This window comes from Oryctolagus cuniculus, chromosome 19 (genome assembly GCF_964237555.1).
Source record: "Oryctolagus cuniculus chromosome 19, mOryCun1.1, whole genome shotgun sequence".
In the NCBI taxonomy this organism is placed as follows: domain Eukaryota; kingdom Metazoa; phylum Chordata; class Mammalia; order Lagomorpha; family Leporidae; genus Oryctolagus; species Oryctolagus cuniculus.
In genome coordinates, this window is record NC_091450.1 from 55,941,588 (window position 1) to 55,964,783 (window position 23,196).

Genomic DNA, 23,196 nt, shown 5'->3' on the forward strand with positions numbered 1-23,196 from the left:
GTATTAAACACTGCTGTTTCTACAGTATGTTTATTTGTAACCTGTAACTTCACTTAATTGTTTCACCAGTCCTAGCAGTGTTTTGGGTTTATTGTGTTAGTATTTCTGTTACAATATCATGTCACCAACAAGCCCTTAGAATTTGATGTTCAATTTTCACACCTATTTACTGATTCTTTCTTTCTTCTCCCTCATTGTTTTTGTGAAAATTTACAGTACTACATTAAGAAAGAGTGGTAAAAAGGGATATCCTTGTGTTGTTACATGTTTGACAAAAATGCTTTCAAATTTTCCCCATCCAGCATGACATTGGCTGTTGGCATGTCATACATAGCTGTTATGATTTCAATATGTATTCCCTCTGTATCTATTTTGTGTAGTTTTTTAATCCTTTTTTATTCTATTGATATCTCTGTATCTAATTAGATGATAATGTGGTTTTTCAAAAGATTTATTTCATTTGTTTGCAAGAATGATATAGATTGATAGAGGTAGAGCAAGAGCAAAAGAAAGGGAGGGAGGAAAAGAGGGAGAGGGGTCTTCTATTTGCTAGTTTATTCCCTAAATGACCTCGATGGCCAGATTGAGCCAGTATGAAGTCAGGATCCAGAACCTTCTTCCAAGTCTCCCATGTGGCTGAAAGGGCCCAACTAATTGGGACATCCTCTGCCACTTTCCCAGGCACATTAGAAGGGAGCTAGATTGGAAGAGGAGCAGCCTGGATGCGAAATGGCATACATATGAATGGAGGCATTGTGTGTTGTGGCCTTAACCCACTGCAATACAGTGCTGGCCCTGACAATCTGTTGTTTTTTTTTTTTTTACAGGCAGAGTGGACAGTGAGAGAGAGAGAGAGAGAGAAAGGTCTTCCTTTTGCTGTTGGTTCACCCTCCAATGACCGCCACGGCCGGCGTGCTGTGGCCGGCGCACCCACTGATCCAATGGCAGGAGCCAAGTGCTTCTCCTGGTCTCCCAGGGGGTGCAGGGCCCAAGTACTTGGGCCATCCTCCACTGCACTCCTGGGCCATAGGAGAGAGCTGGCCTGGAAGAGGGGCAACTGAGACAGAATCCGGCGCCCCGACCAGGACTAGAACCCGATGTGCCAGTGCCACAGGTGGAGGATTAGCCTAGTGAGCCGCGGTGCTGGCTGACAATGTGGTTTTGTTCTTCAATTATTTTGATATAATTTATCATGTGTATTAATTTGAAAATGTGGAACATCATGGCATTTCTGGGATGAATTCCAATTGAAGGTTATACATGAGCTTTTGCGTGTGATTTTGGTTTTGTTTGGCTAGAATTTTGTTGAGAATGTTTACATCTTTTTCATTTAGGATCTAGGCCAGCAGTTTTGTTTACATTCAGTGTTTAGCTATCTTTTGTGGTCAGAGTAATTCTGGCCTCACAAAAAGTGTTTGTTAGAGTTGAATCCTATTCCATCCAGCTCAATATTTTGAAATAGCTGGGAAAGTATTGGAGTTGCTTTTTAAATCTTCAAGCTCCTTGGTTACCTTTACTCAAAGGTATTTAAATTTTAGTAGCTATTGTGAATGGAATGGATTTTTGAAGTAGACTCTCAGCCATGACATTGTGTGTATACAAATTCTGTTGATTTTTGTGTGTTGATTTTATATCCTGCCACTTTTCCAAACTCTGAGTTCTAATAATCTCGTAGTGGAGTTTCTTGGTTCCCCCATTTAAAAAATCATGTCATTCTGAAGGAGGGATACTTTGACTTCCTCCTTCCCAATTTGTGTCCATTTGATTTCTTTTTCTTGCCTAATGACTCTGTCTAAAACTTCCAGAACTATCTTGAATAGCAATAATGAGGGTGCATCCTTGTCTGATTCCAGATCGTAGTTGGGAATGCTTGCAACTTTTCCCCATTCATAAGATGCTATCAGTCGGTTTGACATAAATTGCCTTGATTGTGTGGAGGAATGTTCTTCTACAGTCAGTTTCCCTAAGGTTTTCTTTCTGAAACGATGTTGCATTTTTCCAGCTGTTTTCATCTATTTGAAATAATCATATGTTTTTAATATTTATTTAAATGAAAGGCAGACTTATTGAGTGACCAATTCATTGGCAAACAGTACATTGTAGTAATTCCCGATGTTTTTTTTTTATTTATTGGGTTTCTGTTATTACAGTTTGTTTTTTGTTTATGATTTTACTCATTGGGGTCTTATTCCTGTTTTTTTGTTTGTTTGTTTGTTTTGGAGATTTTCAGCAAGTTTGTAAAAAAAATTTTTTTAATCAGATTTTCATTTCAGTGATCTTTTGTAATGTTTTTGCTTCAACTTTGTTTATTTCTTCTCAAATTTCCATGATTTCTGTCATCCTACTAATTTGGAGTTTGATATGTTGGTTTTCCAGGTTTTGTGATGCATTGAAAAGCTCATTTATTTGATGCCTTTCCAATATCTTGTGGTAGGCACAAGTTGTTATAAAGTGTCCTCTTAACATTGTATTTGCTGTGTCCCATACGTTTTGCTGTGTTGTGCTGTTGTTATCTTCAATCATTTCCAGAAATTTCTTGATTTCCATTTTGATTTCTCCTACGACCCACCATTCATTCAGGAGCATGTCGTTCGGTCTCCATGTGTTTGCATATGTTCTGGAGTTTCTTGAGTTGATTTCCCATTTCCTTGAATTTTGGTCATAGAAGATGGGTGAAATGATTTCAGTTACTGAGTTTACTAAGCTTGTTTTATGGCCTATCATATGTTGTGTCCTAGAGAAAGTTCCAGGGACTGATGAGAAGAATGTGTATTCTGCAAGTGTGGGATGAAAAGTTCTGAGTTAGGACTTCCAGCAAGGCAGTCTGTTCCCAGGGACACAGTGATGAGCGACTGAGTCACCTACAATTGTGACATAAGGGGAGGGGCGAGGAAATGACCAAGTGAAGACAGTGCAGGTGTTCTCATAAGATATGTTTTGTATTTAAGAGATCCAAATTCCATGCATTTCATAAATGCAATTTAGGTACACAGTGATTGTCCCCACCCTACCTCTCTGTCCGGAGCGCAACACATCGTACACTTGGTTGTCTGACTCCTGGCAGCAGCCCCGGGACAGACAAGGGCAAGGATGCTGGGCTGTATTTGCCGTTCAGTACCCTGACCACGGGCAGTTTGGCAAAGCGCTGCACCATGCAGGAGTGTCTGGGTGTCAGCCTGGAGGTCTAGAGAGCTCCACACTGCCCTGAGCTTCTGATGGGCTGGTTTGGGAGCAATGATGCCCTTGGAGGGCATTTGGTCATGGTGAGCACAGGGTGGGCATGTCAGGCTGGGGCTCAGGTCGCTGCCCCTGGTTAATCAAGGCAGTGCGGCCTCTTTACTGACGCTGTGTATTCTGGGAGGAAGGGGCGGGTGTTAGTTGGATGGCGCTTGCGCAGTAGGCCTGGGGAAGAAGTAGATGTCTGTGGGAGTGGCGTTGTGGTAGGCTGGCGGTGTTATTGGCGGCAGTGGCACGGGAGGCTTGGAGAGTGCAGGAAGGATTTGCTGCTTTTGAGCTTATGGACAGTGAAATGCTCAGGGCCTGCCTCAAAGGATGCGGGATTCGGGGCTTCCCAGCGGTGTTCTCCCCCAAAATCCACAGGTTTGGAGGCAGTGGGGGTGGGTGGGAGCTCAACTGTGAGGAAGCCGAGACGCTGGTGTCAGCCTCCCTTCACCCCACGGAGCACACGGATGTGAACCTGTACCCATAGTGGACTAGTGTTCTCTAGTAATTTGATGATACTCAGTTTTAGATTTTGTTCCTTGAAGTGTTTTTAGTTGCTTTTTGTATAAGGTGTAAGGTATCGGGCTTCTTTCAGCGTTCTGAATGTGGAGGTCCAGTTTTCTCAGGACTCTTTTTTGAAGAAACTGTCCTTTGCACCTGGGATTGATCTTTAGCTCAGATCAGAGCTAGTTGTAGACAGAGTAGTTGTAGATGTGTGCGTTATTTCAGGTGTTTCTTTTCTGTTCCATTTTTCCATATGTCATTTTTTTTTTTGCCTATACCAAGCTGTTTTGATCGTAACTGCCCTGTTCTGTGTCTTACAATCTGTTATTGTGACACTTTGAGTTTTGTCAATGTTGTATAAGGTTGCTTTCAGTATTCAGATGTTCTATGTTTTCATATGAATTTTAGCATTGTTTTCTTTCCATCTGGGCAAAATGTTATTTGTCCTTTGGTTGGGATCCCATTGTGTCTCTAAATTGCTTATGGTAGAATGGAAATTTTCATTTTGTCGATTTTACCAATGAATGAACATGGCAGATTTTTCCATTTTTGTGTGTCTTCTTCCATTTCTTTAATGTTTATTAATTTTTATTGTAGACATTTTCATGGATATGAAACTGGACACCGAGTTGACGCTGAAGTTCAGCTTCTGGGTAATCTTCCATTTCTGGATCCTGCTCATCTTCCTTGTAAAACCCGGCTGGGCCTTCGCCCTGGACAGGAGCAACTGGTTAGTAGATGTGGCTGCGTCCTGTAGATGGCAGCCTTTGGGCCAAGGGGGAGAGAAGGGAAGGGAAGGGACCTCTGTTCCCTGGAATTGGGCTGGCAAGGCTGAGAGCAAGGTGGACTTCCAAGCCTTGGGAAGGAGGGTCAAGTGGGGAAGCCCTATAGAGATGTGGAGACAGAAATGTGGGGGCCTAGCATTCCTAGAATAGAGTGTTGGCCACAGAGACAGAGGTGAATAAGATGTTGGTGAATGTATTCCCTCGGGCGCTGCAGAGAATTAGGGGCCAAAGAACATGTTAAGAAGGGAAGATTGGGTCTCCAGGCAGTGGGAGGGAGACCTGGGAGGAAAACTGCATGTGTTGACTCAGAGTACAAAAGATAAGAAGTCTGCTTTGGAGAGACGTGGTAATAGTTGTGATGTTTTAGATTTTCAGGCTAAGGACGATGGGATTGCAAGTACTTCATGCAGTGGGAGTGGAGGGTTAGATGCCATGGGAAGAACCTGGTTCATGCAAGGTTTTGGGAGCTGAAAACAGGTTATTTCTGTATGTCACCATCCAGTGATAGAAAGGGAAAAGAGAAGGATTGCATGGAGGAAGGCAGGTGACTTTGAGGAGAGTTGTAATAGGGAGGAGCTGGTAGATCTACTTGTAAGAACTAGTGGAGCATCAGAGTGTTAGATCCAGGACAGGGCCTGGGGAGAAACCTTAGTTAAAGTGAGGGAAAGGATATCAGGAGGTAGTCAGAGGGACCTTTCAGAAGGTACTGGGGAATGGGTGCTGAGTTAATCAGGAAATTTGACCAAAGTGTCCCCACTACCAAGAGATGGAGAAGATCTTAGTTGAAATCAGATAAGTGTTGATAGGGGGCTTAGGTACATGGAGAACCTGACTTAGCCTGGGAATGAAGTTTGTGGCTTGTATTCAGTTTGTAGAAGTCAGAATTATAGCAGAGGACTTTCTCTTGGTAAACTTGCTTTTCTTGGGTTTCAAAGGAGTGTCTGTGATGTGCCCACATTTGTTCTAGTTACTTAAGGTAATGCAGAGAGCATCATGTGGGTCCTTGAAAAAGTTTGTGGAAAGAGGGATTTGTAAGGTTGTTTCACTCTGTGTGTGTGTGTGTGTGTGTATAGTATTATTCTTACCCATTCAATGATGATGTTAGAAGACTTCGTCAATTTCTTGTTTTTGCTGCCGTGAAGCATACTGCAATAAATATTGTGGTGTACGTATCTCTCTGATACAATATGTTCATGTGTTTTGGGTTATAGCCAGTAGAGGGATTGCTCCATATCGTATGGCAAGTCTGTCTGGTTTTTTAAGAAATCTCCATACCGTTTTCCACAGTAGTTGCACTAATTTACATTTTTACCACCTATGGGTAAGTTTTTCCCTTTTCCCACATCTTCCTCCTCATTGTGACTCTCCGTCCATTGGGTTTTAGCCAGTATGTACGTGTGAGCTGGTATCTCATTGTGGGTTGGATTTGCATCTCCCTGATAGCTTGTGATGTTGCACATTTTTCCTGTATTTCTTGGCCATCTGTATATCGATGGGGAACTGTCTGTTGAGCTCCTTTGGCTACTTCATAACTGGATTGGTTGGGTTTTTTATTGGTGTTTTTTTTTTTAAGTTGCAGATGTATTCCTGATATTAACCCTTTTCATATAGGTTGCTGACAAGTATCCTTTGGTCATTCTTGTGAATGTCTCTTCACTCTATGATGATTTTCTTTGCTTTGCAAAGCTTTTAATTTCATTTGATCCCATTTGTTTGGTTTTGCTTTAGCTGCCTGGGCTTTGAGGGTCTTGTCTAAGAGTCATCCCCTATTCCAGTGTCTTGGAGCTTTCTTTGTATTTCCTTCAAAAAGCTTCACAGTCCTGGGTCATAGATTTAGGTCTCTGATCCATTTTGAGTTGATTTTCATATTTTGTTGGAGTTATGAATGTAATTTCAATCTTCGACACAAATACATCCATTTTTGGCAACACCACTTGTTGAAGAACTCCAATGGATGGTCTGAGACCTTTTGTAAAAATATGGTATTGAACATATTTTGATTAATAGTGGAGCTTGCCTTGTTCTTTTCCATTGCTCTGTGTGTCACTTTTTATGCAAGTGCTATGATATTTTGTTTAGTGTCATTTGTAGAATGCTTTGAATCAGGTGTTGTGAGGTATCCAGGCTAAGTTTGTTTCACTTTTTGCTCAGAAACACCTTATCTATTCTGCATCTTCTGTGATTTTGTTTGAATTATAGGTTTGTGGTATATAATTCTGTAAAAAACGTCATTGGTGTTTTGATGAAAATTTAATTGAATCTTTAGGTAGCATTAGGCAAGGTAGAGATTTTAATTATACTGATTCTTCAAATCCACCAAAAGAGACATCTTTCCACTTTTGTGTCCTTGGTGATTTCGTTCATCAGTGTATGGTGATTTTCATTTAGAGCTCTTTGACTTCTTTGGTTAAATTTTTTCCTAAACTTTTTATTTATGTGGTTATTGTCCTTGGGATACTTGTTGATTGCTCTGTCAGTGAGTTCATCATTAATGTATAAACACTGCTGCTTACACACTATGTTTATTCATAACCTGAAACTTCACTTAATTGTTTCACCAGTTCTAGCAGTGTTTTTGGTGGATTGTTTTAGTTTTTTTCTGGTACCATATCATGCCATCTGTAAGCTTTTAGAATTTCACTTTCTCTTTTATAATCTAGGTGCTGTTTATTTCTTTCTTCTTTCTTTCTCTTGTGAAAATTTACTGTACTGCATTCAGTAAGAATTTTAAAAGGGGATATCCTTGTGTTGTTACATGTTTGACCAAAATGCTTTCACTTTTTGCCCATCCAGCATGACATTGGCTGTTGAGCTGTGATACATAGCCTTTAAGATTTTGATGCCTATTCCTTTTATACCTACTTTGTGGAAGTTTTTTTTTTTTTTTATCATGAATGGGATTGGATCTTTCAGGTTATGTCTCTATCTAATGAGATAATAATGTGGGTTTTTTTAATAAAAACATTTATTTCATTTATTTCTAAGAATTCGAGAGAAAGCAGGCAATGTGTTTCACTTGGCTAATCCTCCACCTGTAATGCCGGCATCCCATATGGGCACCAGGTTCTATTCCCAGCTGCTCCTCTTCCAGTCCAGCTCTCTGCTGTGGCCCAGGAGGGCATTGAAGGATGGCCCAAGTGCTTGGGCACCTGCACCCGCATGGGAGAACAGGAGGTGGCAGCTGGCTCCTGGCTTTGGATTGGCGTAGCACTGCCATAGTGGCCATTTGGGAGGTGAACCAACAGAAGGAAAACCTTTGTCTCTGTCTCTCCCTCTCACTGTCTAACTCTGCCTGTCAAAAAAAATCAATAAAATAAAAAAAGAATTAGAGAGAAACAGAACAAGTGCAGGTGAACGAGATTGAGAGAGTATGAGAGTGAGAGAGGTCTTCCATTTGCCAGTACACTCCTGGAATGACCGTGATGGCCAAACTGAGCCAATATGAAGTCAGGATCCAGGACCTTCTTCTGGGTCTCCTATGTGGCTGCAGGGGCCCAAGGAATTGGGACATCCTCCACCACTTCCCCAGGCACATTAGGAGGGAGCTGGATTGGAAGTTGGGCAGCCAGAACACACACTGGCACCGACATGGAAAGACAGCACTGCATGCCATGGCTTTAACGTGCTGTAACACAGCACCAGGCCTGCTTGTCTGACTCCGGGCAGCAGCCCTGGCCACCGACTAGGCCAAGGATGCTGGGCAGGTATCCTCCATTCAGTACCCTGACCACGGGTAGTTTGTCAGAGCGCTACACCAACGGGACTGTCTGGGTGTCAGCCCAGAGGTCTAGAGAGCTCCATACTGCCCTGAGATTCTGGTGGGCTAGATGGGAATCGATGATGTCCATGGAGCATTTCTGATTGTGATAAGCACAGGGCCACAGTGCCATTTAGAGCTAAGGCTGCTTCCCCTGATTCATCAAGGTAGCTTGGCCTCCTCCACTGACACTGTGTTTCCTGGGAGGAAGGGGGAGGTGTTAGTTGGCTGGCACTTGCGTATTTAAGCTAACAGGACAGAGATGCCCAGGGGCTGCCTCAAAGGAGACGGGATCCCGTGACTTCCAGCAGCGTTCTCCCCCGAAATCCACAGGTTCGGAGTCAGTGGGGGTGGGCAGCGGCTCAGCCATGAAGAAGCCGAGAAGCGATGTCTGCCTCCCCTCCTCCCTCCCAGAAGATCTGGATGTGAAACTAACCCAGAGTGGACGCTGAAGCTCAGCTGCCAAGTAATCTCCCATTCCCGGAGAGACTGCACAGCTTCCTGCTCAATGCCAGCTGGGCCTTCATCCTGGAGAGGAGCAACTGGTGAGTAGATGTGGCTGCCCCAGTAGTGCCATGTCTGGATGCACAAGGGGAAGGGAAGGGAAAGCCCGTTCCCTGGGGTTGGGCGGCCCAGGCTGACAGTGATGTGCCCTTACCCCGTGGCAAGGAGGGTCATGTGGGGCAGCCCCACAGGCATGGGGAGAAATGTAGGGGCCTGGTGGGCTTCAGTAGATTTGGAGAGCATGGAGACAGGGGTGGATAGGATGTTGGGGAATGAGTTCCCCAGGGCTCTGTAGAGAATTAGGGGCCAAAGAACATGGTAATAGGGAAAGACTTGGGTATCCAGGAAATGGGAGGGAGATCTGGAGGAAAAGTGTGTGCTGTCGAGTCAGAGTACAAAACCCAAGAAGTCTGGTTTGGAGAGACGTGTTAATAAAAGTTTGGGTTTTAGATTTCGGGCCTAAGAATGACGGGATGGAGGTATTTAGTGTGGTGTGAGTGGAGGGTTAGATTTCATGGAAGAACCTGGGGCATGCAAGGAGTTGGGAGCTGAAATCAGGTAATTTCTGTATATTGCCACTCTGTGATATAGACAGGGAAATGGAAGGAGTGTATGGAGGAGGTCCGGTGACTTTCAGTAGAGTTGTAATAGGGAGGAGCTTGTAGGTCTACTGGTAGGACTGGTGGAGTCTCCGAGTGTTAGACCTGGGACAGCATCTGGGCAAAAACCTTAGGAAATGTGAGGGTAAGAAAATGGTGATGGGTGTGGTGTGGTCTTTCTTAGGGACTGTGGTGTGAGTGCATGGTCAATCAGGAAACTTTGACAAAGGTCTCTGGAATACCAGGGATGGGAGAGGATTATCTGGGAGAAAACTGGATTGGTGTTGTGCTTAGGAAGACAAGAACCTGATCAAGCCTGGACTGAAATTTGAGGCTTGAGGTCAGCTTATAGAAGTCTGAATTTGGGCAGAGGACTCTCTCTTGGTAAAGGTGTATTTCTTGTCTTTCAAAGATGTTTCTGTTATGTGCCAGCATTTATTCTAGTTATTTAATGTAATGCAGGGGCCAATGTGAGGTACTTTGAAAAGTTTGTGGAAAGAAAGAGTTTGTTGTCTTTCAAGACATTTTGATAAACTGCGCACAGCTTTGTCGTGGTATATGTTTTCCATATCCTTGTAGGCAGCTCTGTGTGAAAGCTTCTGCTTTCATGGAGCAGAATTGCTGTTTGGGGGCTGGGGATGACTGGAGTCCTGCAGGACTTTACCAGGTAGGAGTTCTTGAAATATCTTCCCCTTATGTTGGAATGTATACTTTGTAGTACTTCCTATTCCTCATGTGTTTTTTTATACCATCTCTGATGTTTCCATTTGCTTTTATGAGCCATTATACCTTGTCTTATTTCACACTGTTACATTTATTAGGAATGCAAATTCTTCCTTAGGTTTTTCTTTTCAATGCAGTGTTATTTTTGAGTAACACTTATGCAGAATTATATAGTTTTATACTCTCACTTTATAGTTTATTTCTACAGAAAGATTTTCAAACTTACATTTTTATAAGTCATGTTTTCCTTGTACCGAATTTTGCGAACATGCACATTTTACATTTTTAATTTTACTGCAATTTGAGTGCTTACCTATTTTATGTAAATCTCCATCAAAGATTAATACATCCTAGTAGATGTATTTGTTTTTTAGGTTAACAAAATTCTTCAATATGTTCTATAGAACAATTATGAATCAACATTCCCTTCTTTCTGCTCTCCTTCCAACGCTGTCTCTCCCAGTGTACCTCTTCCTTTCTTTCTCCATTTGTTCCTCCCTTCCTTACTTTCATCCATTTTGGACAGTTTCTATATTTGCATTTTAGTAAAAAAAGCTAAATTCTTTACCAAGTAAGAAGTTCAGATACTAAAAAATGGGGGTGGGGGCAATGTTTGGCATCCCCCTATGGGTGCTTATTCAAGTCCCATTTAATCCACTTCTTTTTTTTTTTTTCAAGACGTATTCATTTATTTGAAAGACAGTGTTGTAGAGAGGCAGAGAGTGAGTGAGAGGTTTCAATCCACTGGTTAACTCCCTGGAAGGTCCAAATGGCCAGAGGTGCACTGATCCGAAGCCAGGAGCCAGGAGCTTCCTCAGGGTCTTCTAGTGCAGGTGTAGGGGCCCAAGGACTTGGGCCATCTTCCACTGCTTTCCCAGGCCATAGCAGAGAGCTGGATCAGAAGTCGACCAGCTGGGACTTGAAGCCGGCACCCATATGGATGCCGGCACTGCAGAAGGCACCCTTACTCGTGATGCCACAGCACCAGTTTATACTCCATTTCTGATCCAACTCCATGCTAATTCACCAAAGCAGGAGAGAGCAGCCCAAGTACTTGTGACTTTGCACCCATATGGGGGACCTGGAAATGTGAACCAGCAGATGGAAGATCTCTCCTTCTTTCTCACTCTCTGTATGTAACAATGTCTTTGTAAAAAACAAAATAGATCTTCTAAAAACAAGGAAAGATTAGAAACCCTCGTTTATAGGGAATATAAGTAACAAGTATAATCAGTTGAATGGAAAAATGACCATTTTATTTATACACCCTAAATTTAAATTAATCACAGATCATTAAAACTATACTAACGTAACATTCTTTTTTCTTTTTAAAATTTAAATTTTAAAATTTACTTTTACTTACTTAAAAGACAAAATTACTGAAAGAGGTGTAGAGATAGAGGGAGAAGTCTTCACTCTGCTGGTTCATTTCCCAAATTGCCACATGGCTAGAAATGAGCCAGTCGCAAGTTATGAACGAGGAGCCTCTTCCAGGTTTCCCACATGGGTGCAGGGGCCCAAGGACTTGGGCTATTTTCTACTGCTTTCCCAGTCCATAGCAGAGAGCTAGATCAGAAGAGGAGCAGTGGAGTCTAGATCCTGTGCCCATGTGGGATGCCCACCTTTCAAGCCTGGGTTTTAACACACTGCCACACAGCCCCTGCCCCTTCAATTATTTTTAAAATGAATGAAAAGAGAACATATTTCATGCATTGTGTAGGTACAGTTCTAAGAATAAACCCAGGATTTCTGCTCTCCCCCTTTCCCCTCCTTCCTTTCCTCTTTTCATCTATTTTTCATGATATGATTATAATCCATGTAATATTCAGGGTAACAATAATATTCATAGGAAAAAGGTACAAAGAATAAAGTTCTACTGGAGCAGTATGATCTTTTATTTTAGGAAATTAATTTTTTTTAAAAAAAACATTAGTTTTCTTGAGAGGTATTGTTACAGAGAGAGGGAGGCGTAGAGTTAGAGGTCTTCCATAAATATGGGTTCATTCCACAGATGGCCACAATGTCTGGAGGTGGCCCAGTGCAAAGCCAGGAACCAAGAGTTTCTTCCATCTTTCCCGCTATGTTGCAGGGGCCCAAGCCTTTGGGCCATCTTCCATTGCTTTCTCAGGCCATCAGCAAGGAAGAGGATTGGAAGTGGAGCAGCTGGACTTAAACTGGTGCCCATATGGGATGCCGGCACTACAATGGATGCTTAACCTACTATGCCATAATTCCAGATCCAGTATTCTGTTCTGAACCATTGTTTTGTCCAGTTTTCAAACAAAGTTTTATAGGAGTATATTTGCGACAGTAGTGATACACATTCACATTTATATTTCTTTTTTTGTGTTTTGATTTTTTTTTCAAAAAGTTAACTTTCACATGTAAGGTAATACATGTGGGTATTTTTCTTTTTCTGGCTGATTTCTCTAAGATGAAGTCCTCCAGTAACTCCATTTTGATCCACTTGATAAAATTTCATTATTTTTAAGTCCTGAATAACATTTGATCGTCAATCTATACCATGTTTTCCTTAGTAATTCATCTGATGATGGAAATCTTGGTTTAATCCATGTTTATTCCTTGTGGCTGCTGTGAACCGTATTGCAATCAACATGGTGGTGGTGGTATCTCTTTTTTTTTTTTGGACAGGCAGAGTTAGACAATAAGAGAGAGACAGAGAGGAAGGTCTTCCTTTCTGTTGGTTCACCCTCCAAATGGCCACTACGGCTGGTGCACTGCACCGATCCAAAGTGAGGAGCCAGGAGCTTCTTCCTGGTGTCCCATGAAGGTGCAGGGCCCAAGGACCTGGGCCATCCTCCACTGCCTTCCCAGGCCACAGCAGAGAGCTGGACTGGAAGAGGAGCAACCGGGACAGAATCTGGCACCCCAACTGGGACTAGAACCTGCGGTGCCGGTGCTGCAGGTGGAGGATTAACCAAGTGAGCCGTGGCACTGGCCAATCTCTCTTATTTTTTTGTAAGAGGAGAGAGTTTTATCAGTTCTGTTGTCATACTCTCATGCTCACCTTCTCTGCTCCAAGGAGACCAGTTGCAGAGCTCTAGCCCCAGTGAGTGTTGTATTCGTCCACACTGCCACAAGAACACACAAAGCATCAGTGCAGTTTGCAGTGTGAGCCTGGATCCTGCAGCAATGACTCTCACCAGAGAATCAGGGCAACCTGAGCATGTGGAGCAGCCCAGAATGACTGCTCAGGGACCCGGCCACACCCTGCACCCTTCCATGCAGCCACAGTGTTTTCACAATCCCAGCACACAAGGCTCCCGCAGTCAAAACTGCCTAGACCCCTGTCAGTTCTCCCAGCCAGACTCAGGCGTCTCATCTCAGCTGGTTGCTGGGTACATGGACAGAAGCTGGAACAGCTGATAAGTATGTCCAAAATGGTTCCTGCCATACTTCAGCTAGTTACAGGATACTGATGCAGGGTGGCTCAGGGAGATAGAAACATATGCCCCCCCTTTTTTCTTCTAGGTGGCAGGTACACTGTCTCCCACAGGGCTCCAAGCCAAACTCATTCCAGGCTGTTCCCTCAGCTTTATCGCCAGTGGCTTGGGCTACTTCAGTGATCTCAGCTCACTCTCCAAAGCTGGTGTTGATGCTCTTGGCCACTTGGTTACTGAGTTCTGTGTGTCCACACCCTCCACACAGATCCAGTGTCCTCTACTTTGCATGGAGTGTCCTCTGAAGTTTTTTCCCTTTCTTGAGATTGCAATCTCCACTTTTTTCCCCTCTTAAAACTATCTTCTAGACTAGAGCAATGAGCTCCCTCTCTATTCTGCCATCTTAAAATCTTTTATCTGGATTGCCTATTAGGTGCCCTATTAGTAACCACAGCTCAGTGAGCATATATGGTGTTTCTCCTTTTGGGACAGCCTACCTAAGTCGTTGGCTAGAGAATTTAATCTGTTTACATTCAAAATTATTACTGACTGATGAGAGCTAACCCTGTCATTTGGTGGATTGAATACTGATTATTCCTTCTGTATAATACTGAATACTGATTATACTTCCTGAAGTTGGCAGTGTCATGTGCTTTCGTGATGCTTACTTCTAATGTATGGCCTCCTGCAGAATTCCCTGTAAGACTGGTCTGATTCTCAGTTTTTGCTTACCTGAAAAATACCAATTTTTGTCCTTCACTTTTAAAGGACAAAATTTGGCTGATATAATCTTGGTTGGTAGTTTTTTTCCCTTATAACCTTGAATATATCGTCTCACTCTGTTCCTACCTGTGGGATGTCTGCAGGGAGGTCTGAAGTTAATCTAATTGATTTTCCCTTATGTGTAACTGTTGCTGTTCTCTTACTGTTTTTAGCATTCTCTTCTTATCCTTTACTTTTGACAGTTTGACTACAAGATGCCTTGGGTAAGATCTTCTTTTGAATGAGTCAGCTTGGGATTCTTTGAGCTTCTTCTATCAGGATGTCCACGTCTCATGAAAGACCTGTGTAATTGCCAATAATTATTTCATTTAGTAGGTTCTCAAAGCTTTTTTCAATTTCTTCTCCTTTTGGGATCTCTTGCTTCTTCAGGACATATTTACATTGTATTGTTTCCTACATTGTAGAAAAACCGTCCTGTACAAGTAATTGTGAAGTAAAATTATTGCAACTGTATATTAAAATGATGTAGTTAACTACCAGATATTTCTGTACATGTTCCAATATAGCAGGTTTGTATTGAGAGACGCCAATGGGTGGATTAAAGAGATACTTAGGAAGTGAAATTACCAAGATTTGGTAATGCCTCTCTCCCCTGTCTTTATTACAAAAGACTTGAACATAAATCGCCCTCCCTGAAAATTTAATTTGGAGTGAGTGGCCCATTCATATCTCCAGTCTGTTCCATTCATTTTCTTTGATGCCCTAAAGAATTCTCATTCAGTGACTTAGCATTATTTTTCAGTCATCCTTTTTACTTCTGTTAGTTTCTCAGCAGATTTTGTGATTTGTCATTACAATTCCTCTCATGCGATATGTCCATTCCATTGTCATTTTCATCTTCCACTTCCTCATTGACAAAACCCAACTTAAACAAAAGTCATAGTTCAGTCTCTGTGCCTGCTCTGAGCAGCTCAACGTGTCTACAGCCAACGCCACACAGTAAGTCCATTGCTTGATTACTTTGCATTGGGGAAGGCTTGTGCTCTGTGTAGACTGAAACATGGAAATGCTAAGTATTGTTGCTGATGAACATGAAACCTTCTCTACTCTTGGTTAAAATGTAAGCTGTCTGGGTGGCTGTTGTGCAGTCAGTTAAGCCACAGCTTGGAATGCCTTCATTTCACACAAGAGTGTCTGTGATCAAGTACCATGACCAACAAGTATTCTGCAGTAAAATGCTGTTCCACACCACTAGGACCTGCTATTTATGGTCCAGCCTAACTATCTCCCTTATACTGGCATTATTTTTACATAGAAACCGAGATGGTAGGGTCAGAGGAAAACTCTACTACTCGAAGGATGGAAGAAAGCATCAGGGTTTTCAATGAAGAGCTCCCCCTCCCTCTTGAGGGCAGCATTCAGTGATTCTTTGTATTGGAGTGATGACATTTTGAAGTTCATGACTCACATTGGATAGGATGCAGATCTTGAGTTTTCTGAAATAGGACCTTCTGCAGCCTCAGCAAAGAGTTCTTCAGTGGGGGAACTGGGGTCTTCATGTCATGTTTCCCCCTCTGCAACCCCAAGGAGGAAAGGGAAAGTTTGGCTGGTTGGCTTCTGGAGAAGACAAGTAGTTGTAGACAAGTAAGTAACCCTTGTGGGAAATAATCCTCACTGGTCCATTCAAGAGGTGATCTTGCACTCAGGATGTGCAGTGAAAGCAAGACATTATGATCAGTCATGCAAGATTAGGTGTCTGATGAACAGGCATACCCCAGCAGTTAAAGCAAGGATTTATATCTCAGCACACAGGTCCCTCCCCTGGTTTCTTATTGGCTCATTTCTGTGGGTCCTCCTGGACTCCCCTAAGTTACAAAGTTACCTTCCTCCTTTCTTCTGTGTGTTTTCATTTCCCCTTGTCAGTTGCTTACTCCACAACATCTTGTTTGCTTGGTGAATTTTGCTACATCTGCAAGTCAGTTAACAGTAATTGTCTGTTCTGGGTTGAAAATGCACCTCTATTTTTTGACACCCTATCCACAGGATGCTCTCCCTATGTTCAGTATTGTATCCCATCACACACTTGACCCCAATGTTTGGCAGTCCTTTCTGGACTGTACATGGTCTGTCCCATGAACAGTTACAGTAGGAGAAGGAATAGGTCACTGCATTTTTCCTTTGTGTACTTGGTAACTCTGCTGCTCTGTGGTTACTCATGTGAGGAAATATAAAGTGTGACAGTTATAGGGTCTAGGTTATGAGTCTTCATCTAACCAGAATCCTGCATTGGAGCGGGATCTCTGACATCCCACCCATCCCCAGTCTCAGTTCTTAGGAATCACACACATTGTGCTGATCCTGCCCTGTTTCTCTTCTGTTTCTGTGCAGGTAACAGCACTGTCCCTCGTGCCCTCATAGCTAGATTGCCAAGCAGCTGTTTGGAAGCAAGTCTTCCCACTACACCAGCCCTGCACATTGTGTGTCCTCCAGAGGCACCATAGATTGGAAATGAATCCTGGTGCCTGGCTAGCAAGACAGCAGTGGCCAGTGAGACATGACGAGATCTCAGAAGGAGAGTATATGTGTGAACTTATCCTCAGGCTCCTCTGTACCCTAGCTTTACTGCAAACACACAGGTAAAGTATAAATGGTGTCCACCTCAGAAATGAATCGCATTCTGAGGCTTTTTACTCATTCTCCTTCTAGTGCTTGGCTTACAGAGTGGGTATAGAATGATGGAGTTACATACATGTGTGTTACTTTCTGAGTGCATCCTTTAATTCTCCCTGCCTAGGGCATCATTGCTCTTCAAGGGCAGGGGAAAAACCACCTCAGATCATATATTTATATCTTCTCTTCTCCCTGAAAACTTTGTAACTCTCAGAATCTTCTAGAATCCAGGCACAGACATTCATGGATACTCTATCTTTTCAGTAGGCAAGAGATTTTAGAAAGGGAAGCAGTTCTCCTGCCCTGCACCTATTTTCACTGCACAAAAGTCAGTCATATCAAGTGTACAAGTTTAGTAACTGGAGGCCACTGGTGGGCTGCAGCCCAATTCCAAAAGAAAGACAATTATTATTTTTGGAAACAGCGTCCAAACTAAAATAATGCAGATACAGTAGCCTGTCAATAGAGTCCTTAATATTTTTCCTAATCCTTTTTATCCTTGGAGTTGGTGCTTTCTCATGTAAAGAACCTACAGAATCATAGACTTAATGCTGACTTAAGTTGGCTTTCCCAAATAACAAGTATCAGGCATTATCTGTAGTTGAGGACCTTCATGAGTTTGAAGATCATGTCATTTTACATGGAGCCTTCTCTGTAAGGATAAGACAAAGGGATTTGTCCTTTGCTAAAATGTTCAGTGGTGTAGCAGTAGAAAGGGGGGTCTGCCACTGTAGCACAGTGAGCTAAGCTGCTGTCTGCAGTGCCTGCAACCCTATATGGGCTCTGGTTTGAGTCCCAACTGTACTGTTTCTGATCCAGCTCCCTGCTGAAGGCCTGGGAAAGCAGTGGGAGATGGCACAAGTTCTTGTTCCACTGCACCCCCTTGGGACATCCAGAGGATGCTTCTGGCTCCTGAGTGGGGCCTGGCCTAGTCCTGGGTATTGCAGCCATTTGGGGAGTACATTGAATATCTGTCTCTCTCTCCCCCTCTCCTTCTCTCTCTCTCTCTCAAACTGCATTTCAAATAAATTTTAAAAAGTTCTTACTAGAAGAAAGATCACATAAGTTCCCTATCATCCTCTTTTTTTAAAAGATTTTTTTATTTTTTACTTGAGAGAGTTACACATAGGGTAGGCGGGGGGGGGGGGGGTGTCTTCCATCCGCTGGGTCACTCCCCAATTGGCCACAATGGCCAGAACTGTGCCAATCTGAAGCCAGGAGCCAGGAGTCTCCTCCAGGTCTCCCACACTGGTGCAGGGGCCCAAGGACTTGGGCCATATTCTACTGCTTTCCTAGGCCATAGCAGAGAGCTGGATTGGAAGTGGAGCAGCTGGGACTAGAACCGGCGCCCATATGGGATGCCGGCACTTCGGGCCAGGGTAATAATCTGCTATGCCACAGTGCTGGTCCTCAATTTCCCCTCAGCTGCCTCCGCGGGCCCAAGGCTGTATAACCTTGGGCGTCCGACCCCGCGGCCTCAGTTTCCTCCGCCAGAGCACAGCGAGCGGGCAGGGGGTGCAGGCAGAGGCGGGGCGACCCCCCCCAACCTCGGCCCCGCCATGGAGACTCCGCGCCCCTCCCTCGGGCTCGGGCCCGGGCCCGGGCCAGCGGTGACGGCGGCTGCTCCGCTCCCTGCCTGCGCCGCCTCGCTAAGGACGCGCGCGGGGGCGGCGGGCAGCCCGGGGAGAGTCCAGAGTCTGGGCGAGACCCCTGCACCGCCTCCAGCGCCCCCCCCCCCAAGCAGCAGCTGCCCGCGCCGCCCGCTTGACCCCGCACCCCCAGCGGAGCCCGCCCGGCCCGGGACCACGGCCCCCAGGGTAGCGCACGAAGGCGGCTCACCCGCCTGGCTCTGTAGCCGGGACAGCTGGTGGGACGGCTCGGGCACCCCCGGCGTGGCTAGCGCGGCCAAGGGCAGCCCGCAAGGCTAGTGCGGGCGCGGCGACCCGCAGTACAGTCCCGCGGAGCCCTAGGGCCCGGCGCGCGGCCCCAAGGTGGTGTTCTCGTGCAGCGGGGCGACCGCGGGCGCGGGGCCAGCGGCGGAGGCGGGCAGCGAGGAGGCGGGCCGGCCGGGGAACCACGCGGCAGCCTGGCCAGCTTCATGTAGCGCCAACTGGGCGCGCTCCTGCAGCCGGGCGTCAACAAGTTCTCGCTGCGCATGTTCAGCAGCCAGATGGCGGTGGAGTGCGAGCAAGAGCGCATGAAGTCCGCGGGGGCCTGGATCATCCACCAGCCCGGCGACTTCAGCTAGCGCGCCGGCCGTCCTCGGGGGGCACCCTCTCCCCCTGTCACAGGACACGGCGGCAGAGCCCGGGGCTGTGCGCTGAGGAGGAGTGGAGGGCAACCCGGCCTTCGAGGAGGAGGAAGGGCGGGCGGGTGGGGATGGGGTTAAGTGGGGCCCGCGAGCCTGAGAGGGGGCGGGGCTCGGCGTCTCCGGGAGCCGCGGGAGCTGTGCAGGGTGAAGGTGGGCATGTAGCCACCAAGGCGTGAGCGGGTCGTGCGCGCCCAGGCACTGGGCAGTGTCCATGGCCGGGCCGCTGTGAGTGGACTCCTCTCTCCCCGGGCGCCGGAGCGAGATGAACGTGAGCTGGACCTCGGGCGCGGGGCTCCGGGGAACGCGGGCCCAGTGGTGCAGGAGGCATGCACCGGGTGTGTCCGGGCTGCGTGCGCGGGCGGGGTGAGTGGGGCGCCTCTGGGGCCCTCCTGGCCTGCGCTCAGGGAGTGGGAGACTAAAGCACCGTGGACAGCGCCCAGGCCCGCCGCGCCCTCTGCCCTGGCAGTCCTTGCCCGAGCCTGGGCCCACAGAGCCCAGATTCTCCTGCTCCCGGAGGCCCCCTACCCAGGCCTGCAGAGCAGGGTCTGAGAACTTCTGGTTCCTGACCCCTCCCCACCCTCAGTGCTTGAGAACTGCAGACTATGGGGTCCAGGGCCGTGGAACAAAGTCCGGTTCCCAGCGGTGCAGTCAGACCCCGCCAGCAGCCTGAACTTGCCAACCCCTGTCTAGCTCCGGAAAGCTCAGGTGGGTCGGCTCAGTGGTCCCGTGTTTGATGCAGGACGGTCAGGAGCCATGGGCTTCCTGCTCTTTGCCCAGGCCCAGTGCCATCTGGTCACAGGGCTGCGTCTCCCCTCCAGCCCAGTTGCCTCCAGCATGACCGCCCCACCCCCTGCAGGACGCCTATGGGCGGGGAGTGGGTACAGGGCTGAGGCTGGGCACTGAGTCAGTCGTCCCTTCCTTGGGCAGTAAGAGGTCTTGGACTTTCTGCTGCTGGGGGCAGCTGTCCCCAGGGTGGGTGGGAGATGCTGTGGGCGGCGAGGGCTCTTCAACTGCTGTGACCAAGTGAGGGGCCAGCCAGACAAATGAATCGTCCCTGGGGGCGGGGGGGGGGGCAACATGAGACCCAGTGGCCACATTATTTTATTATTTTTTTAAGATTAACCAATTAATTAATTTGAAAGGCAGAGTTACAGAGATAGAGGTCTTCCATCTGCTGGTTCACTCCCTAGTTGGCCAAAGCTGGGGCTGGATCAGGTTGAAGACAAGAGCTGCTTCCAGGTCTCCATGTGGATGCAGGGACCCAAGCACTTGGGCTACCCTCCACTGCTTTCCTAGGCCATAGCAGGGAGCTGTATCAGAAGTGGAGCAGCTGCGACTCAAACCAGTGCTCATGTGGGGCGCTGGCTCTGATTAGCCACATTTTAAAAAGGGACCTAAAAGTTTCCCAGCAAAGTCGCTGGGGCCTCAGGCCCTGCTGTGGTCACCATGTGCCCCCAGACTCTGGGATCCCAGAGAGACACAGCCACACTGCGGGCACCCGGCTTAATTCAGAGCATTGACTTCTGCCGTGGTGTGGTAGGTGCACGGCAGGGCAGGGGCCCTCTCCAGGCCTGTGGGGAATGGGACAGACCCAGGGACAGGCAGTGGACAGCATGAGTGCCAGGGGCTGCTGGACCTGAGTGGGACCAAAGCAAACACTGAAGTTCATTCTCCTATGGACTTGGACAAGTACCTGTGTGTGCTCATGCATGTGTCTGTGTCTCATGTGTCCCTCTGTGTCTGTGTGTCCATCTGTGTGGGGTGCTGGCCAGAGTCCTCTCCATGTCCCCTTCACGTTCTTTCTTCCTCACGGGGCCCATCCCAGGCGGGTGCTGTCCCCTCCTCGAGCATGAAGTTTGCTTCCTGCCCCCGATTCCTCTTCAATAAACTGGCCTGAGCCCACCTAGGACCCTTGAGGACCCCTGCTTGCCAAGCTGGGGATGCTGCTGTTCTGGTTCCAGGGGCAGGAGGTCCCGGGCAGAGTTGGGCAGGTGGAAGGAGGGGCCCCAGGCAGAGGACACTCGAGGAGAAGGGAGCTTGGGCTAGATGGTATGGTGGCAGCTGCGCTGACTCTGAGGGTCCTGCTGGCCTCTGGCGGGCCTCCTTCTGGGTAGGGGAAGGTCCTGGCCCCAGCTCTGCCCACCCTGCAGCTCTGCGTGGGCCTCTTCCAGTCCACAGCACATATGTGCCATGCTGCTGAAAGACAGGGGGCGGGGGCCACATCCTCCAGTCCCCCACGGTGGCTGCTGGGTGGCCATGGCAGGGGTCAGTCACCAGCCTCTCCTAGGGAGTGTGGGAGGAGGGATCAGGGTGGCTGGGGGCCCTCCTCCCCTGTTTCTTCCCCAACTCCCTGCTTGGGAAACTTGCCCTACTGTGACCTAGGGGTCCCTGCTCAGCTTCCTGCTGCCCAGCCTCTGACCCTCACCCCACATCCAGCCATCCCAGGGCACCTGAGCCGCAGCCCTGCGCCCCCCCACCCCTGCCTGTGGTGCCCCAGGATGGTCTCATCGCTGCTGCTGCCCTAGGCTTCTCTGGCAGGTGAGCGTCCCTGGCAGGGGAGGTGGCATCTCTGTCTCTTAATCTGTGACACCTGCTGTGCAGCCCCAGCTTAGAGCCTAATCCCTCTAATCCCTCCAGGATTTACTCCCTGATTCCTGGCTGCCTCCTGCTCCATTCCAACCTCACACCCCGCGGGGAGGACCTGGTCTCCATGCTGGGGACTCAGCAGGAGCTGAGGACCCCTGGGGCTGAGCAGCAGAGCTGCGAGCTGACCCCTCACGGCCTGATGCACCTCAGTTTCCCCTCCGTCACCCGAGCTGGTGTCTGATCAGCCAGCTGCCATGGGGCCAGATGACCTTTGGGGTCAGGGAGCTCCCAAGGCCAGACGGTGACCCAGGGGTCTGAGCAGGAAAGTGGCTGGTTCAGGCTGCACATTGGGGGTGGAAGTGAGGGCTGGGTCTTCCCAACATCGCAGGTGCTTCCCCATGGCCCTATCTCTGGGACCAGAAGCCTCTGCCCCCACCCCCACAGTGCCCAGGTCACTGGTGGGCAGTGGCCAGCCCGGGCCAGCCTGAGTTGGGCCCTGGCCAGCCTCTGGCTCTCGCGGACAGAGCTGCTATGCATGCCTGGGTGTAAATTGCTTTTTAATGTTTTTCTCTTCCTTTTGGATGATTTCCTCAGGATCCGACCCCGAGGTAGATGCCAGGCACCACTTGGGCCGTGCTGGGGAGGGGCGGGGCCTGCGGGAGCTCTTGCCCGGGACAACATCCGGGCTTCCTCTGCCTGCATTGAGCTAGGGCGGTGGGTTCAGGCCCAGCCCTTCTCATGGTTGCCTGCTCAGCCACGGGACCGCTGACCTGGGCGGACTCTGCTCCACCCCCAAGCTCCTATGAAGCTCCTCAGCCTCCCCATCAGTGCTACCATGAAGCCCCCGACCTTCTTCCCCCAACCCCAAATCCCGTGTGGAGCCCCTGACCCTCTCCACCCCCCCGGAGAGTCCCTGACCCCCCCACCAGTGCTCCCGGAGAGTTCCTGACCCCCACCACCAGTGCTCCCGGAGAGTCCCAGACCCCCCACCAGTGCTCCCGGAGAGTCCCTGATCCGCCACCACCAGTGTTCCCATGAAGCTTCACACCCTCTGTCTCTCGGTTCTAGGCCCGCAAACCGCTGCGTGGTTTGAAAACGACTCGGTTGCCAACTTAGTCTGCTTTACTTAAAAACTATTTGACCTAAACGGGGAGGCTGACAGGTGTTCCCCAGAGGCTGGGACCTGCAGAGAGGGAGGATGCGGGCGTCCCAGGCTCCTTGCAACAGGACCAGCAGTTTGGGGCAGGGCATGGAAGGCAGGGCCGCTGGGAGCGGGGCCTGGAAGTAGGTGGGGCCACTGGGGCGGGCTTTGGAGGGGTGGGGCTGGGGCGGGGCCTAACCTGAGTGTGTCCCTTGGCTTCCTGGCGTTCGGGCCCAGTGGGGGAAGCCAGACCGGCAGGACTTGGACCTC

The 23,196-nt window shown here is 47.8% G+C and overlaps 1 protein-coding gene and 1 pseudogene across 28 annotated transcripts in view; both read left to right on the forward strand.

Moving 5' to 3' along the window:
* The window catches only part of LOC127489004 (trafficking protein particle complex subunit 9-like), a 279,821-nt gene extending 262,333 nt beyond the window's left edge, over window positions 1-17,488 (forward strand). For 23 of the 28 annotated variants that reach the window (XM_070063885.1, XM_070063876.1, XM_070063875.1 and 20 more), the window contains 2 exons: window positions 4,324-4,456; window positions 16,607-17,488. The gene's annotated coding sequence lies outside the window, so the exon portion shown is untranslated. Of the gene's footprint in view, window positions 1-827; window positions 1,115-4,323; window positions 4,457-8,579; window positions 8,814-9,950; window positions 10,039-16,606 lie in introns of all 28 variants that reach the window. The other 5 variants (XM_070063855.1, XM_070063858.1, XM_070063859.1 and 2 more) reach the window with 5 other exon arrangements.
* The window catches only part of LOC127486030 (potassium/sodium hyperpolarization-activated cyclic nucleotide-gated channel 2-like), a 100,013-nt pseudogene that overhangs the window by 74,235 nt on the left and 2,582 nt on the right, over window positions 1-23,196 (forward strand).